Below are 9,465 nucleotides of genomic sequence, written 5' to 3'. Positions count from 1 at the left end.
ACCCGACTCTTCTTTTTTTTTTTATGTTAAAAGACATTCAAATTAAAAGCAAAAAACCAAAACTTTTCAGAGCAAAAAGTTCAATATTGAAAGCCTAATTGTAGAAAGAGAATTAGAATGGAGAAGCCATAGTTATAACCCAAAGTTAAAATAGAACCTGAACTGAACCGAGTAGTTAAAATTGAACCAGAAAAACCCTAATCGCCGCGTGGTTACTTTGACAAATCCACCTTAGAGGCCAGATCCGGCGAACCATAGAAGAAGCATGTTGGACATAAGGTTTGGATTTGATGCTCGAAAGCTTAGCGCTCAGTTGCGCATTAAGGAGTCAATTTGGCTAACGAGGAGATTCGTCGATTTGAAACAGTTCCTGTGAAGACGATGATTTCTTTCACTCCATAAGGTGTAGATCGTGGCTTGCCAGGCAGTGAGGAGAAGGATCTTGGCTTCACGAGAGCCTTGATAGTTGGTGAGATTTTGCTGTGATCCGGTCCAAGAACGCGTGGGAGTGTGAGAGCAACGATTGGAGATGAGATTCCATATGGTCCTGCTGAAGGGGCAGTCAAAGACTAAGTGATCCTTGCTTTCTTCCCCCGTGGCACAAATAAGGCAAGTCGGACCAACTTGTAGTCCCCAAGATCGAAGCCTGTCTCGCGTTGGGCTTCTGTTCAGCACAAATAACCAGGTGAGAAAACTATGCTTCAGGATTCCTTTGGAGAACCAAACAACTTTATGCCAAGTAACTGTGGGTAAACGTTCTTTAAGTGCTAAGCAAATTTTTCTGGTTTTGTGGTTATCTCGCAGTTGATCATTTAGCCACCAAACATATTTATCTGCGTCTTCAGAGAGTTGGATAGATGCTAGTTCAATGTGGTAGTTGACCTGAGCCTCAGAGCGAGCTGGAGGGACTCTCCAAGTGCCTTATCTTCAAAGATCTGCAAGCGTTGATCCTCGCGGGATTCCCAGGGGTCCTTCACCTTGGAGGTAAGTCGACAGTCTTCCAAGTTTACACCAGTTATCACTCCAAAATGGACAGTTTCTGCCATCTCACACTTTCAGTTTTATCCAAGGTAAACCTCTTCACTCAAGTTTAAGAGCTTATTCACTAACCATGAGAGCTTAGTACTTGGTCTTCGAGTCCAGAAGTTGCTTAGCTTACCAGAGAGGACTGCTCCTTTGAACCAGGCAACCCACACTGATCCAGATCTAAAGAATAGCAGCCAAATAAGTTTGATCATACATGCCTTATTCCATAGTCGCAAGTCCCATATGCCTAATCCTCCTTCTGATTTTGCAGTGGTAATAGTTTCCCAAGCCACACGAGCTGAGTGATGATTTTATGTGGTTCCATTCCACATAAATGCTCTAGACAAAGAATTCAAGGTGTGAATACATTTTTTCGGTAGAACAAAAGCGGAGCACCAAAAGTTTGTGAGTCAAGTAATGACCGTGTTTAAAAGTTGATGTCAGCCTGCAAAAGAAAGAGATTTGGTGGACCAAGCGTTGAACTTACTCTTGACTTTCTGGATCAGAGGGGAATAGTCCAACAAGGTAAGCTTCTTAGTGCATAAGGGTACACCTAGGTAACGAATTGGTTATTGACCATGGTTGATGCCTGATCCAATTTTGATTTGATCAATTTCAGCTGAAGTGAGTCCCGAAGAGAAGAAGCTTGTCTTTGGAAGATTAATTGCCAGGCCAGAGACAGTTTCAAACTCTTTTAAAACCTGAAGGACTGATTGCACTGAAGATAAGGAACCGTCAACAAAGATCAGGAGGTCATCCGCAAAACATAAGTGAGTTAATATTAAGCTTTGGCATTTGTAATAGTATTGAAATTTGCCCTCCTCTGCAGCCTTGTCCAACATGAGAGAGAGGAAGTTCAGAGCAAGGACAAAGAGATACGGGGATAGCGGGTCTCCTTGCCTAAGCCCTCTCCAACTTTTAAAGTACCCGTGTACTTGACCATTTAAGCCTATTGAGAACGAGGGAGTGCAAATGCATGCGTGAAGCCACCAGAGGTAAAGTTCTGGTACCTCAATTCCCTTAAATAGCTGAATATGAACTCCCATCTGATAGTGTCAAAAGCTCTGGCTATATCCACTTTAATAGTAATACGCTTAGGTCCTTTCTCTCTGTGGTAGTTATTAACTAATTCCGCTGCAAGGAGAGTATTCTCAACTAACAATCTTCCTTTTATGAATGTAGACTAGTTTCTCTGAATCAACTACAGGAGGGTAGGCTTTAATCTTGCTACAAGCAACTTTGAGATGACCTTGTATAGTGTGTTTAAGCAAGATATTGCCATATTGGTCTGAAGTCAGAAACCATTGACGTACCAGGTGTTTTAGGAATCAAAGAAAGAGTGGTAGCATTGATTGGCGAAGGGAGGAAAGAGGTCTGAAAGAATTTGAGGATGCTAGAAGTAACTTCAAAGCCTAAAATTCTCCAGGCTACTTTATAGAAAGCAGAGGTAAAACCATCAGGCCCATATGCTTTATTTGCATTTTGAACAATTCCTTAGTAATTTCTTCAGGAGCGGGGATTCTGACCATTGAAGTTTTCAGGACAGAAGAACAACGATAGCTTATAAGGCTTTGGATCCAAGATAGGGCAACAGAGAGAGGTTGCAACAAAGTAGGCCCAAGGATAGATTGAAAATGATTTACAGCCATACTACTAATTTCAAATGGGTCATCAACAAGCACACTAGATGGAGTGGAAAAGATTGTATTTCATTGAAAGCATTCCGAAGTTGGGTGACGCGGTGGAAGTAAGAAGTATTTAGATCTCCTTCTTTTAGCCAATTAATATGTGATCTCTGTTTAAAATAAGCTTCGTCAAATTTTTGGAGGGAATCCCATTTTAAATGCAGGTCTCTCTCTTGCTGGTAAAGTACCGGGGAAGGACTCGCAATGGCCTGTACCTGCACAGTTTGAAGCAAAAGATTAGTCTCTCTCACTCTATTTTGAATATCTGAGTAGTTCTCTCTGGAAAGTGTTTTCAACTCTCTTTTAAGCATTTTCTGTTTTGCATTGTAGTTTGACAAACTTATTTCCCCAGGATTTGTATTTCCAGCCAAAATCCAAGAAGTTTCAACCATTTGGGTAAAGAGTGGGTGGTCAGTAAGGAAATTGAAGAATTTGAAAGGAGTGATTCTGGAAGAAGGAAGGGAGGCAGCAAGGTTTAGAAGACAAGGTGAGTGGTCTGTGGATTCTTGCGTAAGAAAGGTAGCAACAAAATTTGGGTAAGAGGCAAGCCAAGGGTTGTTTACTAGGAGTCTATCCAAATTGTTGCGATAGGATTTGACAAATTTTTGTTTGACCAGGTGTAAAGGGGGCCTTGGTAACACACATCAAAGAGCTCCAGTTGGAGTAAGCAGTCTCGGAGTTCAACCATTCTGGAAGTTAAGTGGTTGACAAAAACACTCAAATGCTCTGCCGGGTGAATTGTTTGATTGAAGTTTCCTCCCACCATCCAAGGCAGAGAGTCCAATTGATATCGTTGCTGGAGGCTAATGATTTCACACCAAAGGTCTGTACGATCCTCACTTAAGTTAGGGGCATATACAGCTGTGAGATAGAACCTATGACCTCCTTGAATTGTGACTTCACTTTTAATCATATGACGAGACTGATGCAAAACTTGAACTGATGCAGGTGACTTCCAGATGATCACAATCCTACCATCTTCGTCAGAACTGTGGTTTGAAGTGAACTGCCAACCAGGACAGGTAAGGTACATAACTCGGTTCAGGTTTGGTTCCTTTATATGGGTTTAAAAAATTCCACAAAAAAGAGGCTTCTTAAGAGTAAGCCAGTTAGCAAATAGCCGATGTTTGTCCGTGTCATTCAGACCTCGAACATTCCAAAAAATGGTTGTATATACATGGGCAAAGGAAAGGTTAAGGAATAATTTAGAGCCTCCCCCTTCAAAGGGAGAGTCTCTGAGTTAGGAGAAGGTGGCACAGGAGGGGGAATGGTTGCAGATTAGGGGCTCGGGGAGTTTAATGAGGGGTTCGAAACATGTGTACTTTGTGACTCAAGGGCTCTTTTTGAAGAGCCTTGTTTAGTAGAATTAGTGAGATGGTGGTGGGAAGGGGATTGTTTAGGAGGGACTGGAAACAGGTGGTGCTTTGAAGATAGCACCTCAAACGGATTATGGGAAGTAATTTTTGTGGTTGTGAGGGTGGGAGGAGGGGATGAGCAGTCCATTGGAGTAGGGAAAGAAAGGTCAGACTGGACTTGAGAAATGTGAGGACAGTTTTCTTGAGTTGTTGGTGTGACAGTGGCCTTTGGAGTCGATAGCGAGGAAGTTGTAGAGTTGTCACTCGAGTCGACAGGGTTAGGGAGTGCGGTTGATGGTCCAACTGGAGGGATAACAGCGGGTTCCTTCCCTTTTTTATCAGTAGGGATAATAGTTGCAGCCTCAGGGGTTGTGTCAGTAGAACCTCTTTGATTGCTTTGAGTTGGAGTCCAAGAAGGTGTCACAAAAGGACAATACCTGACAACATGACCAATTTCTTTACACTGGGAACAAGTTGGTGGGATCCATGGATACTCAACATCAATTGAGATTATTTCACCACTCTCACGGACTATCTCAACACTAGAAGGTAAAGGCTTTGTCAAATCTTCTTCTACCTTCAGTTATGAAATGGCGATCGAGGATCAAGAAAACACCATCCATGAATCCAAGGCTAAGAACAGGAGAATCATGGTACTACTTCTGAGATTCTAGGATTTTGAGAATATGAGATTTTGATATGGAATTGAAATTTTGAGATTTTGGGATTTTGAGAATCAGAGATTTTTGTTCCTCCATGGTTGATTGCTTCACAATCTTGCTTTCATTGTTTAAGAGCTAGATACTATACATGATTCGATCGATTGCAAACAATTATGGAGTGTGGCTGTGTGGAGTAATCTCACGTCGAAGATGATGGAGAAAACCAAAGAGAAAATTAATTTTGGTTTGTAGATATTTTTAATTTTTGGGTTTGATGGTTTAATTTTAAAATCGGGTTGAAAGTATGTTTAATCCGGTTAATAGGATTTGTTAGTTGGTTAAACAAATATTAAACCAACAGTGAACCGTATAAACTATAATTATGGATTAGATGAGAAGTTTTAATCGAGGGGAACTATCAATTTGGGGAAAAATAGGTGGAGGACTTAAGTTCTAAACCATTTGGTTTCTAAACTATCGATTCGATGAGAAATAGGTGGAGAATTTAAGGTTAGAGGAAGATATATAATAATGTCAAAGTTCGGGGTGGATCTAGTATGATGTGATGGTACGATGTGATAGTTTTTAGGGAAAAATAATACACCATTCCGATTTTAAACATCCACTCACAGCTAACTACATCATTAATAAATATGTTATAGTTTTATACTTTTATTAATATTCAATATTGAAATACATATATCCTCTATATAATAAAACGGAAGTACACAACATTGTTTTGTAGACTATATAATTTTAATAAGTTGGTTATAAATAGGTTATAGATTATTTGATAGGTTAATTGGTTACAAGTTAAAGAGTGGGTGCAACTTTAATTTATTTCCAAAAATTTTAAAGAGAATATTCTAAAGAATCATTTGATATCATCTAAATTACCATATTAATTTCCTTTATGAAATTATTCATCCATATTAAAATCTTTTGATATCTAACCTAACATATTAAATTATTAATTATCACTGGATTTTTAAAAAATTTAATTTTTTAAAATTGTATTTGTTTGTTAATTTTAAAATTTGACCAGCTGTATACCGCAGACATAACGGAACCATTATTTAGTTTTGTTTATAATAATGTTACATTTTTTCGTATCGAATTTCCTATGGTCATAAATTAAATTTTAGTACTTTTTAGATATAACCCGTGAAAGAATTATTCTTATATTATTATATCTAAATTTTTTTAGTGTTTTTAAATTTAACCCGTAAGTATAATGTTTTTAGATTTAACCTGTGAAAGAATTATATCTGTAAAAGTTATTATGCAATATACTTTGGATTAGATTATATTATAAATACTCCAATTAATTAGATTTAATCCGTGAAATAATTAATTTTACATTTTTATCAGCATATTAATAACCATTAAAGATTTTAATTGTTCATATCGAACAATATAGTTATTATTCAATAATAGAGTTCTTAATGGAAAAAAATATATTGTATAGATATTTTTGGCATATGTTATTAAGTGTAATAAATTTCTAAATATATAATACTGTTTTAGGAAATTATAAACCAAATTGGTACAAACATTTTAGGAATCTAACTGATTTTGTTTTTTTGTGCAAATTTTTAAGTATTAACTTTGTAAATAAGTATAACTTAAAGGGTAGAACACCAAATGTACTTTAGAATTGTTAATATAGATTATACTTCACCTCTCATTTTTATATATGAGTCTATTTTGTGAAACAAATAAATTATCATATTATTTATTATAATTAAAAAATAGTTTTATTTTTGGATATACCATAAGTTGAATTTTTAAAAACAAATATAAATTGTTCAAACTATAAAATATTCAAGCTTTAGTAATATTATTCTTTAAAAATAATATCTATTGAATTAAAAAATTTACTGAGTAACGGGTCAAAATTTGAATATTTAAATTCAATTTCATATTTTGTTGAACTTTATAATTTTATATAATATAATAAACTTTAAATAATTTATTTTGAAATATTTTTAAAATATTGAAACTTGATATAAGAGTTAGAAACTATAAACACTCTAAATTGATTTGTTATAGTAATGTCAATAATATGTCACTATAATATGAAAGAATTTCAAGAAACCAAGTATATTAAAACAAAAAGTATAACAATATATTAAATTACTCATAATATAATAACTCGCTTTTTAAAAAACAAATTTACAAAATGATGTAGAATATACATTGTTGAAATAACTTCACATACATAAACTAATACAATGTATACAAAATTTTATTTTAAAATATACAAAATTTTGTATAAAATAAAATTTAACCAGTGTTATAGCACATATACTTATCTAGAATCATCTATATTAGTGTTTTTGCAGCAGTTTTTGCTCAAAATTACTTTTTGGAAAGTTTTTACATTTAATGTATTGACTTTAATATTAGTTACCAAAACTTCAAAACTAATGATAGATAAGATTTAAAAAATAAGGAAATATTTATACCTTATTCAAACATAAATATATGATCCTCTTTCATTTTTATTTGAATTTATATTTAAATTATCTTGAATTATTCTATAATACATTTAGTTAATAAAAATTATGATTTTTTCCTGCATATGATGTAATATAAAATTTTAAAAACGAACATATATTACTCAATAGATGAATAAAAAAATACGGGTACAATATCCCACATCGTCTAAAAAAATTAGGCAATGGTTCAGAGTCATACTATAAAAGATACCAAAATGAATCCGAATAAAAATGACTAAATGAGTAGAAAGCTTGATTTATCAGGCATTCAAACTTTAAAAACTTTTATTTGGTTTATTCTGGTTCTTTATTTTAAATATTTTTAAAAGGTTAATTATGAAAAATATTTAATACTTTTAAAAAGTTAAATATGATAAATATTATACTGTAGATACACAATAAATATTAAAAATTAAGATGATATAGTGTGAGTTAAAATATATCAGGACGGGGTTATATAGCGGGACGGGTTTTATCGATATTTATATAAATTAAAAAAAATCATTAATTCGGTGTTACATGAATAAAATATCATTTCATTATTTTGTTAACACTGTCGGTATCAAAGAATAGACATATCTAATTAAATTGATTAAATAAATATTATGTAATAAATAAATTATATTGCGGTATTGTATGGTTATTTAACAATCTTATTATATAAAGTTGGGTTTTGAAAGTTAGTCATTAACAAGATTTTGACATGTGTCAAGTTATCAATATGAGATTTTGACATGTGTCAAGTTAATATTCAATCAGAGGAATTTTTGATTACAACAAAAACACAATATTTTTTTTAATAAAATAATAATAATATAAAAGGATAATTATCAAAATTAGAGAATTTAAAAAATACAAAGTTTTTTAAATAATTATAAGGATATTATATATATATATATATTCATAAAATTCAAAATTATAATATAATTTACTTATTTTTATTTTTAAGGTATTAATTCTACAAAAAAATAGAAAAAGAAATTAAGGAAAATATACAGTTAATTATTAATTCTAAATTTTGTAAATACTCACTTCTATATAAAAATAGATTGTTTCATATTTAAATAATTTATTCATAAACATTGCTTCCAATTTTGTTTAATTGGGAAATATTTTTTAATGGGAATATAAATTTTTCTTATTTTTTAAAACCAAATTTTTCTGCTACTTTCTCTTTTTTTTTTCAGTTAGGAATATGTAAGAATAATATGTTGACCCAAAAAAGGATTAATATATGCGTCTTCTTTTCCTAATACTGAAATTTTAAAAATATTGTAGTATTTTTAGATTGTTTTATTTATTTTATATTTTAATCTTTTAATTATTTGAGATTCTTATATTACCGTGCTTATAATTTTTATTGTTTTTTTTAATTATGTCAAATTAATTATCTTCTAATTTATCAACTTTGATTGGTTGGTCATAAATCCTTTTTTTTTTTGGAAACATAATTGTTACCGTTATTCATTCAATCCCAAAGGGAGATAACGAGTAGAAGCTCATAAACCTAATAGATGAATAAAATAGGCTAATCAAATACAAGTTTACAACAAACATAGATAGATATATTGGAAAAACATAAATCATTGTTGGTAGATCCATAGGAGCTTAAAGACTGTAACACCTACGTTTGCGGAAAGGTTTAAAAGAATGGATTTGGCCACATATGTCACCAAAATGCACTTATTTTTTTGGTCAAGAGTCCTGAGAGAACTTCATGATGATTGTCGGAACTGTGAGAGTGAGGACAAAACGCAGGCAAAGATCATTTGTTGATTTGTAGGATCAATAAACAAGTTTTTAAAGCCTGTCAGACGTAATAAACTGACCATCGAATATGGGTTTGTCCACGGGCCGGAAATAGATGTAAGGCCCACTCAGGAAGGTTGGTCCATGGACTGAGAGTGGACATGGGCTCACTAAGNGTTTTATTTATTTTATATTTTAATCTTTTAATTATTTGAGATTCTTATATTACCGTGCTTATAATTTTTATTGTTTTTTTTAATTATGTCAAATTAATTATCTTCTAATTTATCAACTTTGATTGGTTGGTCATAAATCCTTTTTTTTTTTGGAAACATAATTGTTACCGTTATTCATTCAATCCCAAAGGGAGATAACGAGTAGAAGCTCATAAACCTAATAGATGAATAAAATAGGCTAATCAAATACAAGTTTACAACAAACATAGATAGATATATTGGAAAAACATAAATCATTGTTGGTAGATCCA

This window comes from Camelina sativa, chromosome 12, assembly GCF_000633955.1.
Source record: "Camelina sativa cultivar DH55 chromosome 12, Cs, whole genome shotgun sequence".
Classification (NCBI taxonomy): domain Eukaryota; kingdom Viridiplantae; phylum Streptophyta; class Magnoliopsida; order Brassicales; family Brassicaceae; genus Camelina; species Camelina sativa.
Note: the sequence above shows the minus strand (reverse complement) of the source record.